This window comes from Galeopterus variegatus, unplaced genomic scaffold, assembly GCF_000696425.1.
Source record: "Galeopterus variegatus unplaced genomic scaffold, G_variegatus-3.0.2 Scaffold6198, whole genome shotgun sequence".
NCBI lineage: Eukaryota > Metazoa > Chordata > Mammalia > Dermoptera > Cynocephalidae > Galeopterus > Galeopterus variegatus.
In genome coordinates this window covers 197,357-203,916 of record NW_007732309.1, presented here as the reverse complement: position 1 = coordinate 203,916, position 6,560 = coordinate 197,357, and positions in this window count along the sequence as shown.

Below are 6,560 nucleotides of genomic sequence, written 5' to 3'. Positions count from 1 at the left end.
TACTCTTAGTACTGATTTGAAACTTGAAGCAAGATGGCATTTTATTTCATATATTTCTGTTTTGCTTCTGTTTTATGCAAATATAAATCCTTTTTTTAAGTGATTGTTAAAATTGTATGGCATTACATTTTAATCTACAAATAAACAAAGTTAAAAGATAATGTTTGTTTTTCACGTTGATTTTCCTTGTATCACCTGAACTGGATTTTCTTGCATTTCAGTCAGCACTTCAGGCATTTCATAATAATTGATCACCACATTTCAAGTAGGCTTCATAGATTGATTAATAGAGCTACCACTACTTTAGAAACAAAAGAAAATAGAGTATTATAGTTACATAGTCTTGTAATATTGTTTCATGATTCTTGAAAAAATACTCATATCCTCACAGGAAACCATGTGTAGAGTTGATTGCTTGCTGGATCGGTACTGTTTCTGAAGTGTAAAAACATGTGATTATTTTTTAATGAAACTGTTGTATGTATGAAATTAGATGAAGCAGAGGAACACCATCAAGTACCATCTAGTTATAAGGCTTTTATTTATAACTGTCTAACCTCAATATCAGTTACATTTTAGCAATAATAATGGATATAACCACAAAATAGGTAAGGGTAGTACACATACCAAAAGTCATGTATAATAAACCCACCACCAGTATCATCCTGAATGGGGAAAAACTGAAAGCTTTTCCTTTAAGAACAGGAACTAGACAAGGATGCCCACTCTCACCACTCCTATTCAACATCGCATTTGAAGTACTAGCCAGAGCCATCAGGCCAGAGAAAGAAAGAAATGGCATCCAGATTGGAAAAGATGAAGTCAAATTGGCTCTGTTCACTGAAGAACAGAAAAATCCATAACCCCTACCAAAAAACTTCTAGAGCTGATAAATGATTTCATTAAAGTTACAGGATACTAAATCAATACACAAAAATCAGAAGTGTTCTTATACAACAACAACGAACAAGCAGGAAAAGAAATCAAGAAAGCAAGCCCATTTACAATAGCTACCAAAATAATAAAACACCTAGGAATAAATTTAACCAGAGAGGTGAAAGATTTCTACAATGAGAACTACAAAATTCTCTTGAAAGAAATTATAGAGGACACCAAAAGATGGAAAGACATTCCTTGTTCATGAATTGGAAGAATTAACATTGTGAAAATGTCCATACTCCCCATGTCCATTGATTTATTCTTGTCCAATATTCTTGCTCTGCTATAGATATATGTTAACAGACTGCATTGCAGAATTTAAAATATTAGTTCTACTGGTGACTAAAATTTTTAGTGTTTTTTAATTTTTATCATATTCTTGGATATTGTGTTTTGTATCACTTTAAAATTTTTAAATATCTTTTAAATAGGCAATATATTCACATTATACATAACTCAAAAATTATGACAATTAGGTGTAAAGTACGAGTCTACACATTACATAAGTCACAGCATTCTGTATTCTCTCTTCTACATCTTACTTTAGTGAATAATTTATTTTGGATAATGTTTCATATGAAGACACACAGATCTGCCTCATTATTTCAGAAGTGGAAGTAATATAAATTTTGTTTATTTTTGTGGTGAAGCAATATTATAATTTATAAGGTACCCCAATATTTAAAAGTTTGTAGCAAATGCTTGACCTGGCAGCATTTAGCACAACATGATAATACATTGCCAAATAGCACCATCCCTTTTCTCTCCCTCTCTTGCCAGGAGGGCTCTTTTAAAAAATTGTATATTTTTAAGATGTAGAACATGGTGTTTTGAGGAACATATACATAGTGAAATGATTACTACAGTTAAGCAAGTTAGCCTATTCATCTCATTCCCTAGTTACGTGTGTGTGTTAAAAGTATCTAAAATCTACTCTATTAGCAAGTTTTCAGCGCACAATACAATATCATTAACTATAGCCCTCAGACTTTACTCTCTAGACTTATTCATCCAACACATAACTGGATGTTTCTTCCTTTTAACCTACTTCTCCCTGTTTCCTTCCCCTCTATGCCCTTGGTAACACAGTGTTTTCTCTCTCCCCTATGCATTTTTGTATATTACTTTTTTCTTTTCTTTTTTTTTTTTTAGATTCCACACATAAGTAAGATCATGCAGTAATTGTCTTTCTGTATCTGGCTTATTTCACTTAGCATAATGTTCTTGGGATTCATTCATGTTGTTGTAAATGGTAGTATCTCTTTTTTTTAAGGCTGAATAATATTCCATGGTGTACATGTATATCACAATCTCTTTATCCATTTATTGACTGATGGACAGTTAGGTTGTTTCCATATCTGAGCTATTGTGAATAATGTTTCAATGAACATGGGAGCACAACTATACCTATGAGGTGCTGATTTCATTTCCTATTTGCATAATCTACAGTTTTGGTAGCTGTCTTGCACTAGGAAATAGGTTTCCATCCTTCTGTTAACGGAGTAATATGAAGAATGCAGGAATCATATTTTTTAGATGGAAGAAAATCTAAATCCCTTCTAATGCCCTTATTTGGCAGATGAGGAAACTAGACTGAAGAAATTAAAGTGAAATAAATAAGGTTCTTTCCTTTTTGCTTCTTTCATGTCATCAATTCTTTAGCTGTTCATTCATTTATTCATTTTGTCATTATTATTTTTAGTATATATTAAGTTAAAAATCTACATTATTCTTAGTCCTAAGCCAAGGCACCATTGTCACCAGAGTATAAATGCTATTCATTTGTTCCCTATTTTCTCCCCACTTCCAGTGAGACCCCTTAGCTGCCCTTTCCCAGGCAATGTAGTATTTAATCAATACATAGTAATTTGAGTTATACTTATCAATACTCTAAATTTTGAGGCTACCTGTTTTTATATTCCTTTCCACTGCTTCTATAAACTTTGGCTTAAATTTGCACCTAGGTGGGGCATAGCCAAGAATGGCCTATCTCCAAATGGAAAGGAAGCCAGGAAGTGTGGCCAAGGCCTATTACTGTGTTAGGGTGGAACAAAAAGATTAGGGAGAAAATGTAGCTACTATTACATGTTACAGTCATCATTAGAGAGTCCAATATCTTGATGCAATGAGGTCTTAGGATATAATTTCATAAAAGAATATTTGTATCTCTGTGTGTTTGTGTTTATGTGCATTTTCTGTGCAGAAGTTACTTTTTTCAACAAATCTTCAAATGGATATATGATCCCAGAAAGTTCAAGATCAAGATACAGCACTTCTTAACCATGATTATGTTTACAAGTCACCTGTGCCCTTTCAAAGCCATATTTCCAACCTATTGAATTAGATTTAGATTCCTCTTGGGGTAAGGCACAGGACATGAGTATTTAAAGAAAAAAAAACTTCGGAGGTATTCTAATATGCGTTCTTGGCTAGGAATTGTGAGTCCAAAGAAAATGAAAGAATGACAAGTGAAATATTAATCCTAATTGTCTTTCAAATAGAATGAAAATGAAGTTCCTATAATTATAAAAATTGTGGGGAAGAATTATTTTGGTGGGGAGAAATTGGAATTAATAATAAAAAGTCCTTCGAAAACTAGAATATTTTTCTCTTACTGAGCTTATTCTGTGGGCATTGTGTTTCCTGAACATCCCCAAAAGAGATTCATATCTATGTTGGTTGGGTATGAATAAATCAATACCAATTATAGCAATTGCATAGATTTTTTTCCATTAATTTAGTTGTAAATCTTTTGAGCCATAGAGTTGTGACAAAAACGGAAATATCATAAAACTCTAGAAAACTGTTGTAAATATTAACACTATCCATAAGCTCTCTATTACTGAGCACAGCGGATATTTACCTTCATAACTTGAGCCTGGAGTAAAATGCTCCATCTGTTATTTTGCCTCAAGTGACTAATACCAAAGTTAACTCACCTTCTAGGGATGACGACATTTATTTCTACCTAAAACATTATCTTAAGAAGGCCTCTCATGTGGAGGTAAAAAGAAAAAAAAAGACTGGGACATTCTCTTAAATTCAGTGCCCTTTGGATTCTGCTATTGCTTTAACACACAGAGTAATTCTTAGCACCACTATCAAAGCACACACACACCACCACCACCACCACCACCACCACCACCACCACCACCACCACCACCACCCCCACCACCAAAACCACCACCACCACCACCACCACCAAAACCACCACCACCACCACCACCAAAACCACCACCACCACCACCACCACCAAAACCACCACCACCACCACCACCAAAACCACCACCACCACCACCACCACCAAAACCACCACCACCACCACCACCAAAACCACCACCACCACCACCACCACCAAAACCACCACCACCACCACCACCAAAACCACCACCACCACCACCACCACCAAAACCACCACCACCACCACCACCAAAACCACCACCACCACCACCACCACCACCACCACCACCACCACCACCACCACCACCACCACCACCACCACCACCACCACCACCACCACCACCACCACCACCACCACCACCACCACCACCACCACCACCACCACCACCACCACCACCACCACCACCACCACCACCACCACCACCACCACCACCTGATTTATTTGAACAGGAGGAAACATGCCTGTGTGATACTATATGAGTATGTGGTACCATGTAAGTAAAAAAAACTATGCCTTTTAAATAAATGGTGATATACCAGCTGCTATTTTTTTTTTCCTCAATTTCACTTTCCGGGTGTATTCAGTTGTATAGTGAAAAAGATAAAGGCTCTTTCAAAGAGGTTGACATTTATTTATTTTTTTTGGTGGCTGACTGGTACTGGGATCTGAACACATGACCTTGGTGTTACCAGCACCATGCTCTCCCATGTGAGCCAAGCATCCAGCCAACACTTATATTTCTGAGAACAGAATTTTCTCAGGAAAAATCCATTATGCTAGTTGCAAAAAAATACAGTGTTTTAGTGTCTTTTAAAAGAATGCTTATAAATAGTAAAAAAAAAGCAGAACATTACACTCCAGTATACCCTGACCTGAGAATACATAGTAAACCTTAAAATTTGCAAGCACAGTAGCAGTGTGGCATTCATTTGATGTGTTCATCACTAGCATTTAACCACATTATTGAAAGGTCAACAGAATTCGTAGATGCAGATGCCTGGCTTATACTCATTCCCACTAGAGCGTGCTCTCTCTCTCTCTCTCTCTCTCTCTCACTCACTCACTCTCACTCACTCATCTGGAATATGCTTTTATTTCCCCTTCATTTTAAAGTTTTGTTTTAATTTGAGTAAATGAAAGAGGATCAATATGGAAACATTCAAGGTCAGTTAAATCAATAGCTGATAGAACTGAACAATTAAAATAGCCTCTCTGAGCAAGAGGGACCTGGATAGCCTCACTTCCACTAAACAAGTCAAGTAGAAGTTTAATCATTCACTGAATAAGGTACTTCAAAAAGTTCATGGAAAATAGAACTAAAAGATAATACAAATCTTTCCATAAATTTTGTGAAGTACCCTCGGATACTTTCTTAATCAACTTTTGAGCAGAGTTATTTGAATTCAGCCTTTCTGTAAACATTCCTGCCAAAGATTTAATCAAATCAGTCCTTTTTTTCTGAGTTAGTGTGAGAAGTAATGTAATGTTGACGTAGACAACCAACTGGGCATTCTAAATAAGGACGTTTATTCCTCATTTCTTTTGCCAAGTGAGGCCACTGGTAAACTGGTTTTAGGACCTAGTTTCAGTAGAATAAACCTGATTATTTACATAATACACACTTTAATATCATGGTATGGAAGTTATTTTCTATTTTGTTTTTACTTGACAGCTCTTAGTCATAGTTCATGTCCATAAAGCATAGACAGCATTTTCATATCCAAAGTTGTTTCACTTTTATTTTTTCCCCACCTCTTGATAAAATGTTTATATTCAAATGAATCCCAACCCAAACAAGTAGATAAATCTACCTTCTGGTTGAAATTTATAGGTTTATCACACTAGCAAAAGCAACACATTCTTTTTGCCATCACTTTGTTGTTTCTATGTTCTTTTAGAAAATACAGCAGTTAATGTGCTAAACTTCAATTTTTCAAAGTTTCCAGTTTTCCAAATTTCCAATACATTAGAATCAGGCTGTTAGAACTGGTTCTATGTTTTCAGGCCGAGTGAGCAAACATCTCCAGAATGGGGATGATGGGTAGAGCATTCACTTTATATGGTATTTTCATCACAAAAATGCATTTTATAATACACGTAGTGATGATTAACATTAATTCTGAGATTTTTGCTTTGATTCTGCCATGACAATAGACGTGCCTGTAGTTTCACAAGTGCTTTGTTTCATAGGAACTCAATAGTTGTATGTGATTAAGGCATAAATACTTCTTTATTATGATCATATAATTTCAGGTAATGTGAAGGCCATAAGAGAAGTTTTTTTTTTTTTTTTTTTTTTTTTTTTTTGTCTTTTTCCATGTCCGGCAACGGATCGCAACCCTCAGTGTTGCCCCCGTACCGGACCGGGGACCGGCAATGGGATTGCAACCCTCGGTGTTGCCCCCGCGCCTCGCTCAGCCAGTGAGCGGGAACCGGTCTG